This window comes from Pinus tabuliformis, chromosome Q (genome assembly GCF_031772625.1).
Source record: "Pinus tabuliformis cultivar Carrire ecotype Pingquan chromosome Q, CPIR1, whole genome shotgun sequence".
Lineage (NCBI taxonomy): Eukaryota > Viridiplantae > Streptophyta > Pinopsida > Pinales > Pinaceae > Pinus > Pinus tabuliformis.
This window is the reverse complement of record NC_142296.1, coordinates 1,300,029,867-1,300,051,971: the sequence shown is the minus strand read 5'-3', so window position 1 is coordinate 1,300,051,971 and position 22,105 is coordinate 1,300,029,867. Positions and strand designations below refer to the sequence as shown.

General features: G+C 41.1%; 2 pseudogenes; both read right to left on the bottom strand.

Moving 5' to 3' along the window:
* Positions 1-14,725: 14,725 nt before the first annotated feature.
* LOC149224589 (CDK5RAP1-like protein pseudogene) lies at positions 14,726-15,785 on the bottom strand (annotated as a pseudogene).
* A 3,058-nt stretch (positions 15,786-18,843) lies between these two features.
* On the bottom strand, positions 18,844-20,761 carry LOC149224588 (CDK5RAP1-like protein pseudogene; annotated as a pseudogene).
* Positions 20,762-22,105: the final 1,344 nt, after the last annotated feature.

Genomic DNA, 22,105 nt, shown 5'->3' with positions numbered 1-22,105 from the left:
TGAGTGTGCAGAGGCCTAGGGCAGAAGTCTGCAGCTGAGTGCGCGGACCCCTACAGCTATGTGCATATGGTGGACAAAGTCTGTAAACACTTGGAAGATATTAATAAAGAAAGATATTTTGCAATTTTTGTGTCTTTGTTTTGTTATTGCATCTTGATATGTTATGTATGAATTTCCTTTATTATGCTTATATGATGTGTGAATGAATATGAATACATTGGATAATTGAACACAATCAAGGATATCTGTTTACGCGGTGTTAACTTTAATTATTTGATGAGATAAGCAAATGGCCTACACTAATTAGGGAATCTGCACGGCACACTACCATAGGAGCACGAAAGTACCTGAGCAGCAGGATAGGGTTACACGAAGGTCGATCATACCCTTTTGTGAAGGTATTGAAGGATAGGATAAAGGGATCGTCTTGCAAGTCCTAGAGTGAAGCGACCTACGCGAAGGCAGGGATAGAGGGAATCAAACAACATCACAACCATTTGAGGGTGTAGAAACTTGGGCCCAACATCCACCCATACTGCTTCGGGTGAGACTTTGGTCCGCGCTCTACGGGCTGATGCCAAAAGGGCCAGTAGTGTAGGGATTTGTTTGGCTAATTAACGTTGAACCTGGGTCAAGATCCCTCAAGCCAACAAATGGTTCCATTGTGAGGTACATTATCACCGTGATGGGAGTATTTGACTCGTTGGGTAGAGGCACAACTGGTGAAGGATTGCATGGGTGCAACTTTGTTATGAAACCATCTCACAAAAAGATAGAAAAGATAGATCAATGCCTTAGAATTCAGCCTCTTTGAGGGGGAAACCTCCTTTACATTACACAAATGAACAATTCTTGGATGATATAAATCACAAGACCTCCTTTCTATATATAGGAGTCTAAGGGGTCATAATATAATCAGAGCCGACATAACAATAATAATGTAAGGGCACAATAATAACAATAGTGGGCTTCTATGGGGAACATTAGTAACAATATGGGGACTACATGGGTATAACAATATTTAAGCGGGTTGTACTAATAACAATAAGGGGTTACACTAGTAGTATAGGGGCCTAACATGCCCCTCTCCTTCAAAAGGTGTTGTCCTCAACACTTGAGTAGTTCTTGATGCTTTTGTATAAAATTCTTGTCCTCCCATGTGGAATCTTCAGTGAGTAAGTTCTTCCACTTGATGAGATAGTATGAAATTGATTGATTTCGTAGCTGTCGGGTTCTTGCTTCTGTGACTACTCCAGGTTCCAATATGATTTTTCCTTCCTCTTCAAGTTGTGGCAATATTGTTTGAATTGGGATCTTCTGTAACTTTTGAATGAGTGGACATACTTCTATGTCCTTCTTCCGTTCATCCCTTGCTTCGTTTATCCAATTTGGTTGGATAATAGAAATAACACAAAACAATGTTTCCACATCCTCATCCTTTCTTGAGAGTGCATCTGCAACAAAATTTTGCTTCCCTTTTCTATAGATGATGTCAAAGTCATAACCCAACATACTTGTGACCCATTTTTTCTCTTCTTCTAAAGATAATAGTTGTTCTAAAAAGTATTTAAGACTATCATGATCCATTTTTACCTTGAAGTGTCTTCCCATTCGGTAAGGTCGCCATTTCTTAAGTGCATGTAGTATTGCCAACATTTCCTTCCCACAAATAGCTTCCTTGAGATGTAGCAATAAAAACACCCAATCACATACATCAAAAAAGTTTTCACTATGATGTTGAACTACCTGTTGTTTCATTCAATTTTGCACCAAAGTGGTGTTATCCTTTAAAAGTTGGAGAACTTGTTGTTGATACTTGATGTGATCTTTCACTGCTTGAACCTTTTTCTTCTTGATATGTCCTTCTATCTTGAGAGTTTGAGGAGTGATAATCTCTTCCAATGATTTACAAGATATGGTTGGATTCATTTCTTGATGCTCGATGTGATCTTTCACTTCTTGAACATTTTTTTTCTTCATATGTCCTTCTGTCTGGATAGTTTGAGGAGTGGTAATTCCAACCAATGCATTACAAGATATGGTTGGATTCATTTCTTCTTTCTTGATATGATCTTTCACTTCTTGAACCTTTTTCTTCTTGATATGTCCTTCTATCTTGAGAGTTTGAGGAGTGGTAATTCTTTCCAATGCTTTACAAGATATGGTCGGATTCATTTCTTCTTTCTCTGGGGTTGGGTCCTGGCATATATCCTCTTCTTTTGATGTTTCTTGATCCTTTTCTTCCTCCTCTTCATACTCTATGTAAAATAATTTCTTCTCAGCACACTTATGACCTTTAGTTCATTTGCTATCGCAATTGTAACAAAGCCCTTTTTCTCTCTTTTCTTCCAATTGTCATGGTGTCACCCTTGTAGGTTGTGGAAGGCTAGGAGAAACAACACTTCCATATTTATATTTGTGAGGGGTAGAATTCTTTGTTGCCATAATTTTACTTTCCACTATGTAACAAAGCCCTTTTACTCTTTCCAATTTTTGTGGTGTTTCTCTAAAGAAGGTGTTGCTCTTTGTATCCTCATAATGTGCTATCATTTCCTCCGTGAAAATTGACCACATAACAAGTTGTTTATGAGAACAAAGCCCTTTATACCATAAAAATCGATCCGGTTCTAAATATGAAGATGCAATACATACCTTTTGTAATAGTGGTACACCATGTAGATCAAAATATTGCTCCATCTGAAGTATCCAATTTACTAGATCCTTGCCATCAAACTTCCTCATTGTTATCGAGAAATCTAGTGTCTATGCAGAGCTGCTAGTCCCACTAAGGCTGGTAGCTACCTTAGAAACAAACAAACTAAAACCACTTTTGTTTTCCTTTATGAGAAATAGATAAGAGGGGAATAAAGGAGACCAACCTCTGTCTTGGGTTCCTTGCTTGATTCCTCTCCCTTCTGATAGATCTTTGCCACTAGCTTCCTCGTCTACCCAGCTTCAAAGAGCACCTGTAGAATCAAAGCAGCATAACACTATCCAAGAACATAGATCTATTATCATAAACAATATAGGACCAGATATATATTGACCACACAAATGCATATATCATCAATCATACAAGACAGTGGAGGAAAACTTGAATAGCTTTATTGATAATCAAGAATAGCAAAGAGGATTACAACCAATTGTTCTGACCCAACATCATCCTTTCAGCAAGAAAGCCCTTCTTCACCTCATGAAAAGCTTAGATCACCCAACACTATGATGTTGCACCAAGAAACTAGCAACACTTCCTTACAAGATACAAAATTCCAGCCTCTGGATCTCTTGGATGAGGGATCCATATATAGATGTTTGCAAGGGGGGTGAGTCAGCTTTTGAGATTTTATTAGTGTCCTCTCTCTGATAGCTCTTGATTCCACTTGGAGATTGATGATCCCTTACTCATCCCTGGGTGAATGCAGAGAGGCAAGTGTCATAGGAGAAGTTTTTGGAAGATTCCATGATCCTCCACCTTGCAGATTGACCCTGCCATTTGTCCACTCTCACCCATCGTACCCCATAGAAGGGCTTTTCAAGATGCATCGCATCCCCCATGTGTATTTAGGTGGGATGCAGTGCACTTTGACCATGGAGCAGGTGAGATGGTCCAGTTTTGACTAGTTCTGAGCAGTTTTTCATGGAGAACTTCTGGGAGAAGATGTAATCAGTTGACCTTGTTCTTTTAGAGGTTGGAACAACACTTTTAGGGACTTAAGAGCCCTTGGTTTATGGACATTTATGATTGGGGTTGCAGTGCCCAAAAATGTCTATAACAGTTGCCCCCTAAAGCATGAGGTCGTTAATCTGTTTTGATGTCGGGTGAAATGCTTTATCATGAGGATCTGAAGTTTTTTTCGAGCTGGAAGGTGACCTGTAATAAGATACAATACAATACATTATATTCATAATATTTTCATGATATAGCTAAGGCGGGCATTCCCATGCTCAGCTTTATAAATTCATTTTCATGTACATAAGACAGACAATCGTCTGAGTGTAGACTGATGATTTTGGTAGAGCCATCATCCCTTAGGTTGGATGATTATCTGTGCAGTAATGATGTACATTTGATGTCTTTATTTTCCTGAATATATATCGCAGCCCGGATGGATGAAACTAGATCCGGGGTCTTCAATCTCGTTCGATCTTCACTCAAAGTACAAGTCGATCCATGTGAGAGATGTTCTGGAGTCGAACATGGAAAGACAATGCCTGATTACCAGCCAATGATGTAAGCTGTTAACAGGCGCGAGAGGAATCACCGATAATGATGATGACCCTCAAGGTACTACAGTACAATTCACGTGGTGTGAATAAGGGACTTGGCATCGAACACCACGCAAAATCTTTCGGTCGAAGGCTATTGATGTAAACCTGTCGCCGGAAGTGAGAAACTTGCCATTGAGGCATGCAAGCTTCAAAGTACTGAAAGGGTTGTTCCTAGATCGACCTCTTCGATAATGAGCTGTCGACAAGAATCGATCCATCATAGGAGGGCCTTAGTGAATCCCACATCAATGACATGGAATGGAGTAAATGATTCTAATGGAGGTGAAAACTATCTAGTGATATAAGGTTCAGGGTGGTGGTCATGAAAGAATGGAGCGCAAATGTATTGTAGTGGGTGAGACACAGGTGAATTCTCTGAGCGACTTCTCTTGAACATATCGGCGACACTGACATGATGGATCCGTAGCATTAACCCCAAATATGGATGGTGTGACGGAACCATGGTGATGTGACCAGTGAATGTAACAACCCAACCCAACTCGAATGCGGAGTGAAAGTGTCATGTTCAAGAGCGACTTGCTACCAATAAAGTTTCTTCAAGTTTTCTTCCCAATTTTTCCCCAGTCATTGCTAACCAGTACCTCTTTATTTTTGTCAAGCTTGAGGAGGATAACATATGCTTGTTCTATAATTTTCCCTTCGGGCAAACCCATCGCTATGTTTTAACGAGCCTAGCGATAGTGAAACTCGTTCTTGTCTGTATGGACAAGTTTTTCGCTATTCGGTTTTAACGAGTTTAACGACAAGGATAACTCAGTCCTTTTCAATTTTAGAGAGTTTGAAAAAGGGACGTAAAGAAAACTCCAATAATCCTTTTTCGTCATATAATCCCTTGAGTCCGAAAAAGTATAAAACAATACAAAAGGGATGAATTTTTGGTACTTTTAACGAGCCGAACAAAACAAGCGCTCGATATTTTTGTGTAATGATCCCTTGAGTCCAAAAAGATTAAAATCTAAAGGAGGTATAGCACTTTCGATCCCTTTAACGAGCTGGAGTGGCCAATTGCTCGGAAATATTTTCATATTTTACGAGTCAGTTGAAAAGAGCTTAAAGGAGACTCGTTTTTTGAGGAACGAGTGATAAATTCGAGTAGCAGCGAATTCCAGGTAAGGTTTGGAAATTTCCAATCACGACAGTGTCACAAGGATGGCTAACAGGATAACTCTTCGCAGCTGTTCCTCAAAAAGGGTAAACAATCAAATGGGGGTGAATGATCGGCCAATATAGAGTGGAGGTGATGATGAGAACACGACCAAGGCTTCAAAGGCTGATTATAGTACATTCACGATGGTTATTTACCGGGAATTGGTTCATTTTTTAATGAGCTTGAACTCTGGGGGAACATTTGCTCATTGCTTATGTTTATTTTTTAACGAGCTTGAATTCCGCGTTAAAACTGCTCGATATAATGGTCATTGATTGTCTTGATTTTACCATTGACAACTTTGTTCTTTCAAAGTTTGTACTGCCTGCTCAATTGCTTCATCAAACTGGTTAGAAACAAACAATATATGTTTGAAAAATGAGTTAAAACACTAATATTTTACTTGAATTACGTGAAAAGTAATTTAAAAGTGCTTTTTACCTCTCATTTTACCATTTCATTTGAACTTTGGTTTGTTGGAGCTTTGGAGGTGCTTTCCCCCTTGATTTTCACCAGCTGATTCCGGGAGATTCTGTGGACGATTCTCGGCACCGTCTGGACTAGGTAGGAGCTAAACCTGAGCTCTTTAATTTCATCCTTTCCTTTTTGAATTCTGAGCATGTTTTCTAGTTTTTCTGAGCCTCTGGGGTTTGAAAAACTCGCCCTGGCTCCATCGAACCTCTTCTACATCGAAAGGTGCGATGCATGCTGGCTTGGCCATTGGCCAGTCAGCATGCATCCCATCTAGAACACTACGGGGGGCGCGATGGGCGCAAAGAGGGCAATTTATGCACAGTTTTTCATGGAAATTTTTGCCTGTTTTTCACCAAATCAGGATATTGACTCTTCCCTTGTTTGTTTCAGAGATTCATTGGAGAAAAATGCTTCTTACATGGTGAGAACGTGAGCATGAAGACAAGGACATGCTTGCTTTACATGATCCGGTTACGGTAAATGCATTGCGGAACTGTGGCCTGTCCATGTTTTTCCGCATCTCTTGCATGAGGCAACAAATCAACCTGTTGCAATATTTTCTCGATGCATGGGATCCTACCACCCAGGAGTTCTAGATTAGGGGCAAGTCCATCCCCTTGACTGTAGTGGACATCTATTTTTTGACCGCTTATTGAGGCGAGGTGCCCCTATCTCATTATCAGGTTCGGCTCGTGGGGGTGAATCTGTGAGAGATTATATTCGCAGGTATTGCAGAGAGGGATCTCAGCCGAGTAAGGATGGCAAGATCATTATCCGAGATGTCACTGATAGGTCCCTGAGGACCATTCTATTCACTTTTGCTAGACTGGCTGGTAGTGTGGCACTTCATGTGGCCAACAGGTCTTATATGCAGTACACCTTGGAATGCCTTGAACCAAAGGTGTTCAACTGGTGTGATGTAGTACTCTCTATGATGAAAGAACAACTGACCAAGGTGAAAAATGGAAGATTGAAGAACTTTGGATATGGTTCTATCTTGACAGCTTTCGCCTTGGAAAAGATCCCGCTGATGCAGCCGCAGTATGTTTCACTTGGTTTACCTCCACCGACTGAGCCACGGATGCAGAGATGGGTCGACCTTATGGCCAGACATGCTGGTCAATCCCAGATTTCCTTTTCTGATACCTTTTTCGAGTGGTTCAACCGTCAGGAGATGGTTTTTTCCAAGTATCCATATGCTGGTATGGATTTCCGGGGTGATCCGGATTTGGTACTGCCTGCTGGCGAGCAGTGGGGTGTCATCGGTAAATTCTCTGACCATATCTCCGTTTATCATTTCTTTTATAATGTTATTGTGCTTTCTTCTATCAGGACTAATAAAAACTCATGTGCTCATGCAGATGTTGGACCAGTTCGGCTAGTAGTATGCCTAAGAGTGCCAGCTGCCACCCCAGCAGGAGAGGCTGTGGGAAGGGCTATCCTTCGCGACCTTGATGTGGCCGAGACTCTTTCAGCATTACAGGATCAGGTCGAAGGCCTCACTCTTGGTATTCCAGATGTGAGGACTGACGAGCTGCCTCTGAGGTTGCAGCGACATACTACCGGTGTGCCGAGTCGATGGACTAGGCTTTTACGCATGATTGCACAAGCGGTGACTTGTTATCACCAGCATCATTAGACTAGGGTGCCCCCTAGCGTTTTGAGTTTTGGGTCATTTGACCAATTTTGTCTTGGTTACAGAACATTATGTGTAAACCATAAATAGTTATATATATATTTTTGATTTTCGGAGTTCTATTTTGGTTAAGATGCATGATCCTGATGCAAATACTGATGAAATGATTCTTTTTATAAATGTTGCAAATGTCTATCTAACACATAATCTTCCAAGGAGTTTGTTAATGTGTTTAAGTTTCTGGAAATATGCTGATATTGAATAAAATCAAATTGTCTTTCCAAAATCTTGACCCTAGGAACATGCGATAGATAGCTGGATTTCGGACGAAGTAGATACCAGTGAGTTGTAGTATGACGAGCTGTGAGTCTAGCCTGACGACAAGTCGGCTTATGCCATGTGTGATGGCATCAGAGAGAAGTTATATCAACGCGCTATATTCAGCGATGTTATTTGTTGACCGACCAATACATACCCCTCTGAAACTTACTAACTCACTGCTTGGATAAAAAATGGCCCAGGCCGCAGAAGATAGATTCCGCGAACTACGACTCGCTCCGTCGGCATATCGAACAAAATATTCCAATAGGTTCGACATCTGCGAAAAATGTAAAAAGTGGATTACTTGACCAAAACAATTACTCTTAGCGAAAACAAAATGTAACAAAAGCATATGGGTTACCACACTGAATCATGCGTAGTAACGCTTAAGGTACAACCCATTACGGGGTTGCGACAGTGGAATCCCGTCATAATCCATTAACTCGTAGGCTCCTTTTGTTAACACTCGCTTAACAATATAGGGGCCCATCCATAAAGACTTGAACTTACCTGCTCCCAATTTATCAGATTCCTGGTCATAAAGTAAGACTAAGTCACCTTCTGAGAAGACACGGGGTTTGAAATTATTGTCGAACTGCGCCTTGACTCGTTTCTTATGGGCTTTGTTAGCTAAAGTGACATCACGACAGGTTTCATCCAATTGGATTAGTTCCAAGAAACAAGCCTCCTCTTCTGAAGTTCCGGGGAGAAGCTCGACTGCGAGTTTGAGGGACGAGATTTCACACTGAACTGGTAAGATTGCTTCTAGGCCATACACTAGTTGAAAAGGTGTAAACCCAGTTGCATTTCTTACCAATGTTCGATATGCCCACAAGGCTGAGTACAGGATCAAGTGCCAACTCCTTTTGTGGACTCCAATCATCCTTTGCAGCATCTGCTTTAGGACTTTGTTGATTGCTTCAACTTGTCCATTGGCCTGCAGGTAATATGGAGTAGAGCTATTGTGGGACAACCCTAATTTGGCAGCCAATTCGACCATCATGTGATTGCAAAAATGCGATCCATGATCTGTGACTATAGCCTGTGGAACGCCGAATCTGGCGACTACATGATTGAAAAAGAAAAGGGCAGTTGTTTCACCAGTGTTATCTAATGTAGGCATCACCTCGGCCCATTTGGTAAAATAGTCTACAGCGACTATGATATACCCATGCCCCCCGGTCGAGGTGGGGTTACATGTCATGAAATCAATGCCCCATTTGGCGAATGGCCCAACAACAACTATCGGTTGCAGAGGTGCGGGTGGTTTTCTGGTTTTGCTATCGAAAATTTGACATGCATGGCAACTTCTGACTGCGGTTATGCAATCTTTGAACATTGTTGGCCAGAAGTATCCTACTCGTAAAAAAATTTGCGTCGTAGCGTAACCAGATTGATGCCCCCCACATGCGCCTGAATGGCAATCATTCAAGACTTTTTTGGCCTCCTCATGGGTGAGACACCTCCTCAGAACTGTATCGACACCACGACAGTAAAGTGTATCACCGACGATCATGTAGTCTTTTGATTGGTATCGAATACGTTTTTGTTCCGAGCGAGAGGTATTAGACCTATATTTTTGGGTTTGGAGATAGATGATTATATCTCCATACCACGGATTGCTTGAAGATATCAGAAACAAAGATTCATCCACGATGGTTTCTTCGGATGTTTCATCGTTGGACGACGATGGGAGATCGCATAGTAATTCCGCGAAAACCAGGGATTTCTTCGATTTGGATTTTACAAATTCCAGATCAAACTCTTGAAGAATTGCTATCCATTTTGAATATTTTCCCCCCAGCAACTGTCGTGACAATATATAAGTCATGGGGTTGCAATCTGATAAAATGGTAGTTTTTCGAAAGAGGACATAGTGTCGAAATCTCTGTATCGCTTGAACAGCTGCGAGAGCCAGCTTTTCAACATAGGAATACTTGATTTCTGTATCATTTAAGTTCCTACTCAAATAATATATATGATGTTCAATTCCGTTGTCTTCTTGAAATAAAACCATTGCGATGGTTGTATCTGTTGCAGCTAGATACAGGTTAAAGTCTTTTTGATAATCAGGAGCGTACATTAATGATGCTTTCATTAGGGATTCTTTTAAAGCATCAAAGGAGGCTTGCGCGACCTGATCCCAGGCGAAGGGTACTTCCTTTTTCAATAGACGTGTATAACCTTTAGCAAGTTCGGCATAATTTGGAATGAACCTCCTCAGAAAGTTTGCTTTCCCTTAGAGTTTCTGAATCTGAAGCAAATTTGAAGGTGGAGGAAAATTTATGATCCCCTGAACCTTACATGGGTCGAGACGGATCTCGTCCTTCAAGACTACAAAGCCAAGTAAATGACCAGAGCTGACACAGAACACACATTTGTGTGGATTGAGTCATATCTTGTAGTGTCGGCAATGTAGAAATATCGCTCTCAAATGTTGCGGATGATGGGTCCGCTTTCGCGAATGAGCCGGAAGGTCGTCGAGATATGGTTGAACGATATTTTTGATGTCATGGAAGGCATAATTCATTGCCCTCTGAAACGTTGCCCCTACGTTCTTTAAACCAAAGGGTAGTTTGCGATATGCAAATGTGCCCCACGGACAAATAAATGCAGTCTTTGACTGGTCCTATGGGCGGATATCTATTTGATTATACCCAGAGAATCCATCCATAAATGAAAAGATTTCACATCCGACGCATTCATCAATTATCTGGTCAATAAAGGGTGTAGGGTAGTTGTCTTCCGGACAAGCTTGATTTACATCCCTATAATCGACGCACACTCTAATTGTCCCTTGTTTTTTCATTACAGGAATAATGTTCGATACCCAATTGATTAGAGGAACCTTGTAAATAAAACCAGCATGGAGAAGTTTCTGAACTTCTGCCTTGATGGCAGCGGCTTTCTTACAAGATACCAAATTCCAGCCTCTGGATCTCTTGGATGAGGGATCCATATATAGATGTTTGCAAGGGGGTGAGTCAGCTTTTGAGATTTGATTAGTGTCCTCTCTCTAATAGTTCTTGATTCCACTTGGAGATTGATGATCTCTTACTCATCCCTGGGTGAATGCAGAGAGGCAAGTGTCACAGGAGAAGTTTCTGGAAAATTCCATGATCCTCCACCTTGCAGATTGACCCTGCCATTTGTCCACTCTCGCCCATTGCACCCCATAGAAGGGCTTTTCAAGATGCATCGCATCCCCCATGTGTATTTAGGTGGGATGCAGCGCACTTTGACCATGGAGCAGGTGAGATGGTCCAGTTTTGACCAGTTCTGAGCAGTTTTTCATGGAGAACTTCTAGGAGAAGATGTAATCAGTTGACCTTGTTCTTTTATAGGTTGGAAAAACACTTTTAGGGACTTAAGAGCCCTTGGTTTATGGACATTTATGATTGGGGTTGCAGTGCCCAAAAATGTCTATAACACTCATATCACCTTTTCTTGATTTTAGGAGCTCGATCTTGAAACGACTATAACTCTATAATTTTGGTTCTTCCAGTTCTGAAATTGTGAACTACAGTAGCCCTCTGTGTCCTCTTTCCAATGCCACCAATCTGATCCAAATTGGATTCTCCAAGGAAGAGTTATTCAAAATATCCCATGGTGACCTAATTGTAGACTAGTTCAATAGAGCGAAATTGTACAATGTGCCACGTGTCACTGTTTCAACCTTTGGCTCTGAAAAATATATAAAAGAAACTACAATCTGTCCTCTTTCTGCAACTTCTTACGAAATTTCAATCTGATGTACAGAGAGACAGTTATGGCTATTTTCCCCAGGTCACTTGTTTGGAATGAAATTCAGGAGTCTACAAAAAGGCCAACTTCCTCAGATCATATCTCCACAAATATAGCGCATAAATATCTAAATTTTGGACTCGAGGTTTATAACTATTGCAACCCAAATGGTTTCTTTTTAGCAGCTGAAACGTTGCAGAAAAAAGCTATAACGCAAATGCCATGATGACCTATTTGGAGCAGTGAAACCCTAGAATCGAAAGCTCTGATACCAAATGTTATGAAACTAGCTCACAAAAAGATAGAAAAGATAGATCAATGCCTTAGAATTCAGCGTCTTCGAGGGAGAAACCTCCTTTACATTACACAAATGAACAATTCTTGGATGATACAAATGACAAGACCTCCTTTCTATATATAGGAGTTTAAGGGTTCATAATATAATTAGATCCGACATAACAATAATAATGTAAGGGCAAAATAATAACAATAGTGGGCTTCTATGGGGCACAATAGTAACAATATGGAAACTACATGGGTATAGCAATATAATAAGGGGGTTGTACTAATAAAAATAAGGGGTTACACTAGTAGTATAGGGGCCCAACAAACTACCGCGAAGTTCCTATTTGAGCATGTACTAGCACGATTTAGCTATCCAAAGATTTTAATGAGTGATTGTTGTATGCACTTCCTGAATGAGATGATCAGCCTGCTAATGGAGGAATTTTAGGTATACCACTAGAAGAGCATGCCTTATCACCCACAGGCTAACGGGATAGTGGAAGCATTCAAAAAAGTACTTGAAAACGCGCTGACCAAGGTTTGCAATTCTCATCGAAGTGATTGGGACCTACGCATACTTGCAGTACTATGGGCTTATCGAACGACATGCAAGAAGTTGACTAGACGAACACCCTTTAGGCTCGTCAATGGGGTTGAAGCGGTAATGCCTATGGAATACATCATGCCTAGTCTACAGATAGTAGCGCTCATAGGTATGACAAATTGCGGAGCCCTGGAGGAGAGGCTCACACAACTGGATGAGCTTGAAGAAGAGAGGTTTTTGGCTCGATTTCACCAGCAAGTCCAAAAGCAACGCGAAAAGGCATGGCATGATCGACACATTAAGTTGCACTCACTTAAGTTAAATGACCTGGTTTTGTTATATAATAGTAAGTTTGATAAATTTCCAGGGAAGTCTAGGATGCATTGGTTAGGGCCGTATGTTATTAAGGAGATTATCGACTGAGGAGCGGTACAACTGGTCAAATTGAATGGAGAACCCTTCCCCAGAAAGGTGAATGGTTATCGCTTGAATCCATACACTGGTAATCTGGCCATGTGACTAAATGAAGGTAGCATAGTCTTAGTGATCTAGGCAGCTGAAAGGAGGTGTGGGACTATAAACTACACTGCCCGGGTTGGGAGCTACGCGATTGGAAGATGGTGTGAAGCAAGGGAGTGTCACTGGGTTCGTGGCAGCGCGGAGGGAGCTACGCTACCAAGGGAGAAATCACACAAGTCGGCTGGAAGGTGACCGTTACAGTCACTGTTCATGAAAAGACAACAGAAGTAAGGCCAAAAGGAGTTGGCGGTCGGCATTTAAGATGAAATTTATGGCTTAGATCCTTAAAAATATGCCACCAATCTAGCATTAATGAACCAATTTTGTGGGGAATGGTCGGATTTGAATTCAAAATGCCCTATAAATTACAAGTGGTTGTCTAGCAAGAAACACTTGGCATTTTGAGTATTCAGTTGTTGAGCTCTCAGACACCTATGGACCCAGAGTTCTTTGAGGCTCTCAAACAGACTCCTGCATTTGCGAACTTGCCCAAGACATCGTGAGCACTGATAGAGAGTGTTATGTCAGCACCCCCAGAAGTTATCAATACAGAGCAAGTAGTAGAAGAGATAGCACAAGAAATGGAAAACAAGCAGAGGTAGCTGTTCCCGACGTAAATTCTCTAGAAGTAGTTGAAGCATTGGCGAAGGTCCCTAAATCCTCGAGAACACCAAGGCCAAAGCCAACCCCAGCTAAGGAAACCGTGAAGGACATGAAGGGTAAGTAGCCTGCTGTTAAAGCCTAGATTTGCCTCAGGCTGAAAAGGCAAGGTTTTAGGTCCACATCAAACCATGCTCAGCCTCGTAGCTAGCCCTACGAGGACATGAGAGGGATCTCTCCGAGTCAATCTCAACAAAAAGTGTTTCAATGGGGCTTGAGATGACTTAAAATGGGAACTGATTTTAGGCTAGTAAATAGGTATGAAAGAGGTAATTTAATGAATGACTGAATTTTCTAGGCTGTATGGGACAAAGGACAGTAAGAGCTGGGAAATTAAATCAAAGACACAGAGTATTTCGTGAGGCAAGATAGGTAGGAGGTTTAGTAATCAAAATTTAATAATATAGAGTGGAAAGACAATTGAGAGGTTGAAAAGGGCATAGTAAATGAATCCTTTTCAAACAGAAGAAGAGACACAAAGCATGAATGCCTTCCGAAGGCAGAGCAACAAACTGGATTCTACCTTTCTTACTTAAAAGCGTTCAACTGGAAATGGTTATGAATGAATAGTAAAACATAACAAGATACATGAAACAGAAAGAAGAACATATGCTAAACTCATACCACATGAATCTCATGAATCAGAGATGCATCATTTTATTAATTTCCTGGCCAAACTGTACATCGAAGCGTTGAGTTTTCTTCCACACCTTCTCCTAGAACTCAGACCCTTTACAAATGATTTACAATACAATAAATAAACTCAGAGGTGGGAAAACAAATCGATGAAAATAGGGAGCTATTTCAACTGAAATTATAAAGATAGAAAAAGAGCCATTCATCTGTTCTGAAGACAGAACAATGCTCTACTTGAATTTCTCTAATTGACCAATTAAAAGGCAAAAACTGTAGCGTGGATCCTATGAAATCGTGACTGAGGACAAAATAGGCAATCTGTTCCTATCTCTCTGTCGTGGTAGATATTATTCGTTCTAATTTTGGCTTTTGGTCTTTGACTTTTCACCTTCCTTTTTTCCGTTTGAATAAAAACTGTCTTTTAATAAAAATGATTCTAAACTAAGATTTTCCAGTTGCAATTTCTCCTTTAACACAGGGGAATTAAGCCAACATCAGGAATAATATCCCGTATTCTTTCTACAAGATTCAGATAATCTTCTCGTGTATAACATCGTCGCATTCTTTCAAGAACAGTTATACTCCCACTCTGTGCTGGTAAATGAATGCTTTTACAGATGTTCCATTGATCTTGCATACGCTGGAAAAGCCTTGACTAAGAGCCCAACTGATCCCTGTAGGAAATGCACCATTCCCGTCAAGGATAGAGATATCATTATAACTGTTCACATTCTGACCAAGAAGCATTACTTCTTTCACACCTTGCTCCCAAAGCTCTCCCACCTCTCTCACAATGGACTCTACTGGCCGTGACCTCTCTCTCCCTCGTGTAAAAGGTACAATGCAGAATGAACACATATTGTTACAGCCACGCATTATGGAGACAAATGTTGTAACTGAATCGCTAGCAATTCTTACTGGACTGATATCAGCATATGTTTCTTCAAGGGACAGAAGTGTATTAACTCCCTTTTGACCATAATCTACAGCTTCTAGCAAGCGAGGCAAGTCCCTGTAAGCATCAGGCCCACAAACTACATCAACCATTTTGTCTGAATCAATTATTTTTTCATTCAAGCGTTCTGCCATGCACCCCAACAAAACCACCTTCGGAGGCACAAATGACTTTGCTCATCCCTTTTTAAAGTTGCTTTTCCACTCTCTCTTTAAAAACCAGAAATAGTTGAGCCTCTGCCACACCTTTTGTTCAGCATTTTCTCGAATCGCACATGTGTTGATGAAGATGATTTCAGCATTCTCTGGTGTATCTACAACCTCTGTATATCTAGCACTTTTCATGACTGCCAAGACAACTTCCATGTCATTGATATTCATTTGACATCCATATGTTTCATGGTAGATCTGTGCTTTTAGTGAATTTTCAACAGCCAAAGACCTGTCAAATTCGTGCAAGTTCTGGGCGATTTGGAGCAAAGGTTAGCAATTTCGGGCCTTTTGACTGTATGCGCCGCGTAGCATACCCAATGCGCCTCTCCTCCTGGATGTGCCGCGCCAGAGGAAAAATGCATTATATGTTGAGGCCCAATCCGTCGTGCCTCACCAGTGCGTCGCGCCTCCTGCTCAGTGCACCGTGCCTCCTGCTCAGTGCGCCGCGCCTAGTGCTTGTAGCAAATTTTCACCCAAATTTTCCTCTGACTCACAAAAATCACTTGGCTCTGCTTGTCTTTTGCAAATGAGCTTATCCAATGAAGGAATAGCTCATAAACCAAGAGCTTTTGAAATTTTGGCCCATGACACCCGTTTTCATAATATTTGCAGAACTTTGGCACCTTCACCTTTTAATACAAACTCTGATTTTGTTTCCATTTGATTTGTTGAACTGATGATGAAACTTTGGTCTTTTTGTGTAGGGATAGCTATCATTGGATTCGGCAAAGGAGACCAGGGTTGCGCTTGAAAAATTTCACAACATGAAGGAGCTTTGACAATTACATATTCATTACAAAAAACAAATTTGACGATTTCTTCTTCAAAACATAGTTTTGAAGAAGAATCATTTTCAAGCATTATTGACGATGGGATTTTGCAATGGAAACTGATTTGGAACCTCTCATGTGTCTGCTGGTATTATTTGGCATTTTGAAGACTAAATCGACAAAACCCTAGACCTAAAAAACTCTAAAAAACTCTTTGCTGACCAAAAGACCATCCATGACTATGAATGACTGAAACATTGACTTCGATGAATTTTGATGAACTTTAATGATCAGACACAAGCCAGCAGATACATGACAAGACCCTTCCGTCAGATATTGAGATGTCCCCTAACAGAATGCAACTGAGTGAATCGAGTGAGACACCTAAAAATGGAATGCAAAAGAGGAATTTTGATCGCTGGCGGAGGGCTGACCAGACCGACTCTAACATTGGATCCAATGGGGATGGTAGCTCCTTGGAAGTGCCAAGAACTGCAGATCTTTGGGAGAGCAGACAGTGCCTTCATCCATTGGGCTATGGAGTCATTATTTTGACAAACAACACAAGACTTTGACTCATTTATTGACTGAAACTTGACTCAATTGTGAAACTGAAATGACTGAAAAACTGACTCGACAAACTGAAACCAAAACTGCAATGAAATGGGAACGAAGTGCTGCCTTTGGCTGCTTATTTATTTACAAAATCTACCCTACTTTGCTGCAGAGCCAATAGATCAAGTAATGTTGTAATGCCAGATCAACCATTCAAGTAACTGTGACAAGGATGCTGCTTGAGAGTGTTTCCACCAGGACACAGATGTAATTGCTGGCAGCCATACATGCACGTAATGAGTCTGGTTATGTAAAAAATAATTTGATCTATCATTTAAACTGAAAAACATTTCCATGTATGTTGCAATAGGATCGCAAAAGCCAGACTCTGTTTGCTACCCCAACTCTGCAATACATACTTCCAGCTGCACACTATCAATGCAAATATCCACGGGCAGCTCTATTGTTTCTTGTTTTGAAGGAGGGAGAGTTTCCAAGAACTTTTTGGGATCTCAGAATTCATATGATTGGATCTGATCGTTTAAATACTGAATCTCCTTCTCAAATCTTTCAACAAGTAACTCACAGAAACTAGTTTTAGCTTCAGGAGGAAACTTCGGAGATTTCAAACATTGAAACATGGCAATGAAAAATGCTTCATCAATTTCAAAATCCACTAACTGATCTCTAACTTCTTTTACAACTTCACAAAGTGCAGGGTCTGCCACATACCCTACCATTGCATGAATGGATCAGTGAGCACTGGAATCTCTGGGTTGAGTTGGAGTCGCCAGGTGAATGTTTCAGCCTTCATATGTCTGATCGTTGTCCACCATCAACAATCAGATCTGAACTTGATACATGTACTGGGGCGATTTATAAGTTAAGTGTCACGTTCACAAGCTAGACCCGAGATCGACTAAAGCAACATTTATCTACTTTCGCTAATGCAAAGCAAAAGTGTTTCGAAAGCTACCTGGCATAACTTCGGGATCCGTCTGTAGCTTATAAAACCAATGACATCAACAAGCAAACCATTTTCTTCCTCAGTGTGGTCGCCACTATGTTAGAGCCTAGATTTTCCTTAGGCTTAAAAGGCAAGGTTCTAGGTCCACATCAAACCATGCTCATCCTCGTAGCTAGCCCTACGAGGACAAGAGAGGGCTCTCTCTGGGTTAATTTCAATGAAAAGTGTTTCAATGGGGCTTGAGATGACTTAAAATGGGAACTGATTTTAGGCTAGTAAATAGATATGAAAGAGGTAATTTAATGAATGACTGAATTTTATGGGTTGTATGGGACAAAGGACAACAAGAGCTTGGAAATTAAATCAAAGACATAGAGTATTTCATGAGGCAAGATAGGCAGGAGGTTTAGCAATCAAAATTTAATAATATGGAGTGGAAAGACTGTTGAGAGGTTGAAAAGGACATAGTAAATGAATTCTTTTCAAACAGAGGAAGAGAAACAAAGCATGAATGCCTTCCCAAGGCAAAAAGCAAACTGGATTCTACCTTTCTTACTTAAAAGCATTCAACTGGAAATGGTTATGAATGAATAGTTAAACATAACAAGATACATGAAACAGAAAGAAGAACATATGCTAAAATCATACCACATGAATCTCATGAATCAGAGCTGCATCATTTTATTAATTTCCTGGCCAAACTATACATAGAAGCACTGAGTTTTCTTCCACACCTTCTCCTAGAACTCAGACCCTTTACAAATGATTTACAATACAATAAATAAACTCAGAGGTGGGAAAACAGATCGATGAAAATAGGGAGCTGTTTCAACTGAAATTATAAAGATAGAAAAAGATCCATTCATCTGTTCTGAAGACAGAATAGCGCTCCACTTGAATTTCTCTGATTGACCAATTAAAAGGAAAAACTATAGCATGGATCCTATGAAATCGTGACTGAGGACAAAATACGCAATCTGTTCCTATCTCTCTGCCATGGTAGATATTATTCGTTCTAATTTTGGCTTTTGGTCTTTGACTTTTCACCTTCCTTTTTGCCGTTTGAATAAAAACTGTCTTTTAATAAAAATGATTCTAAACTAAGATTTTCCAGTTGCAATTTCTCCTTTAACACAGGGGAATTAAGCCAACATCAGGAATAATATCCCGTATTCTTTCTACAAGATTCAGATAAGCTTCTCGTGTATAACATCGTCGCATTCTTTCAAGAACAGCTATACTCCCACTCTGTGCTGGTAAATGAATGCTTTTACAGATGTTCCATTGATCTTGCATACGCTAGAAAAGCCTTGACTAAGAGCCCAACTGATCCCTATAGGAAATGCACCATTCCCGTCAAGGATAGAGATATCATTATAACTATTCACATTCTGACCAAGAAGCATTACTTCTTTCACACCTTGCTCCCAAAGCTCTCCCACCTCTCTCACAATGGACTCTACTGGCTGTGACCTCTCTCTCCCTCGTGTAAAAGGTACAATGCATAATGAACACATATTGTTACAGCCACGCATTTTGGAGACAAATGTTGTAACTGAATCACTAGCAATTCTTACTGGATTGATATTAGCATATGTTTCTTCAAGGGACAGAAGTGTATTAACTCCCTTTTGACCATAATCTACAGCTTCTAGAAAGCGAGGCAAGTCCCTGTAAGCATTAGGCCCACAAACTACATCAACCATTTTGTCTGAATCAATTATTTTTTCATTCAAGCATTCTGCCATGCACCCCAGCACAACCACCTTCAGAGGCACAACTGACTTTGCTCGTCCCTTTTTAACATTGCTTTTCCACTCTCTCTTTAAAAACCAGAAATAGTTGAGCCTCTACCACACCTTTTGTTCAACATTTTCTCGAATCGCACATGTGTTGATGAAGATGATTTCGACATTCTCTGGTGTATCTACAACCTCTGTATATCCAGCACTTTTCATGACTGCCAAGACAACTTCCATGTCATTGATATTCATTTGACATCCATATGTTTCATGGTAGATCCGTGCTTTTAGTGAATTTTCAACAGCTAAAGACCGGTCAAATCCGTGCAAGTTCTGGGCGATTTGGAGCAAAGGTTAGTAGTTTCGGGCCTTTTAATTGTATGCGCCGTGCAGCATACCCAATGCACTACGCCAGAGGAAAAATGTACTGTATGTTGAGGGCCAGTGCGCCGCGCCTCACCAGTGTGCCGTGCCTCCTGCTCAGTGCGTCGCGCTTAGTGCTTGCAGCAAATTTTCGCCCAAATTTTCCTCTCACTCACCAAGATCGCTTGGCTCTACTTGTCTTTTGCAAATGGGCTTATCCAATGAAGGAATAGCTCATAAACCAAGAGCTTTTGTAATTTTGGCCCATGACACCCATTTTCATAATATTTACATAACTTTGGCACCTTCACCTTTTAATATAAACTCTGATTTTGTTTCCATTTGATTTGTTGAACTGATGACGAAACATTGGTATTTTTGTGCAGGATAGCTATCATCGGATTCGGCAAAGGAGACCAGGGTTGCGCTTGAAAAATTTCACAACATGAAGGAGCTTTGAGAATTACATATTCATTACAAAAAACAAATTTGACGATTTCTTCTTCAAAACAGAGTTTTAAAGAAGAATCATTCTCAAGCATTATTGACGATGGGATTTTGCAATGGAAACTGATTTGGAACCTCTCATGCATCTGCTAGTATTATTTGGCATTTTGAAGACTAAATCGACAAAACCCAAGCTGTAAAAAACTCTTTGAGGACCAAAAGACCATCCATAACTATGAATGACTAAAACATTGAATTCGATGAATTTTGATGAAATTTAGTGATCAGACACAAGCCAATAGATACATGACAAGACCCTTCTGTCAGATATTGAGATGTCCCCTAACGGAATGCAATTGAGTGAATCGAGTGAGACACCTAAAAATGAAATGCAAAAGAGGAATTTTGATCGCTGACGGAAGGCTGACCAGATCGACTCTAACACCTGCCATACTGGTGAGCGCCTCACTAAGGCGAAACCCACCAAAGCCCATTGCACAAGAGAAAGGCAAGGCTATAAACCTAGAAGCTGAGGAAGAAGATATCAAAGACATCTCGATGGATGATAAGGATGTGGGAATGGAAGTAGAGGAGGTTGAAGCCCAGGGTGCAGACCCTATTACACGGTTGCCAAGGTATGTCCCTCCATGCAAGCCTAAGTCCAAGGTCCCAAAGGACATTGATGAGAGTAAGACTCCCTTGCACACCCCTCTACTACTAGATGAAATTGCTTTCAACGATCCACGCTTGGCCCAAGTGCCAATACTAAAGCTGGAAGAGTGGGACTTAATAGACCACGAGAAGTTCCCACACCTAGCAACCGAGTAGTTGATGCGCTTCATCATAGACACAAATACAAGAATGAACATGTTGGAGCCATGGAGGTGGCTCAAAGGAGTGGAGAAGGCATGGTTTCTCAACCTACTCTGGGTGTCACACTATAACGCACCCCGGTAATAGTTTTGGTCATCAAGCAGCTGCTGTTCTTGGTGCATGATGGGTGTATGTGGCTGGAGGAGTCGATACCCATCACAGATATGTTAATTCACTGAATAACGCACCTTCCGTATATAGGTGAGAATCCAGCAATGATCTTCGGCGGCAAGGGTGGCGAGCAGGCTCTCCTAGATTCAATGAAGGAGAAATTCAAGCTAGTGAAGAAACCTCATGGGTACACTATCTCTAGCATCTACAACCTTGTTGTGAAGGTAGCAATGAAAATCCTTGCAGGGAAGGTGATGCGGAAGTGCCACGCTAATGAGGTGTCGGCGCCTGTCGTCATGCTCGCATAGCAGTGCGCGGAAGGAGTCTAGTTTAATTGGTTGGACTACCTTCGCAGAGAGTTCATAGCGAACTTCTGTGAAGTACAAGAGAGAAGAAAGACATTCCACTATGCATGGCTCTTGTTGTCGATTGTGCTAGTAGAGTGGGAGCTACCAGAGCAGAGCCAATTCCCTTTAGTCATGCCAGACCTTCCTGAAGCAACGAAGTACGCTTCGCTATGGGCGACCAAGGATGCACAACGAGTTTGGGATAGAAAGACCTTCTGGATCTTGATGGAAATGAATATTAGGATGGCCATCAATCGCAAGCCATGATTGTCTCCCACGGTGTATGCCAACCTATAGGGCTATGCCGAGTTTAAAGTTTATTTCCATCTAGTATCAATTAGGGCGTGGAAGGACCCTCTGCAGAAATGGTACGACTTGCCGTATCTAGCCACAGATAAAGCCATCGATGTGGTGCTTGATCAATGGTCAGTGGAGTTGCACACTACCACAGACTTGGTGGTGGATGGAAGTAAGTCTGCTGCGTAGAATAAGAAGGATGAGGCCAAG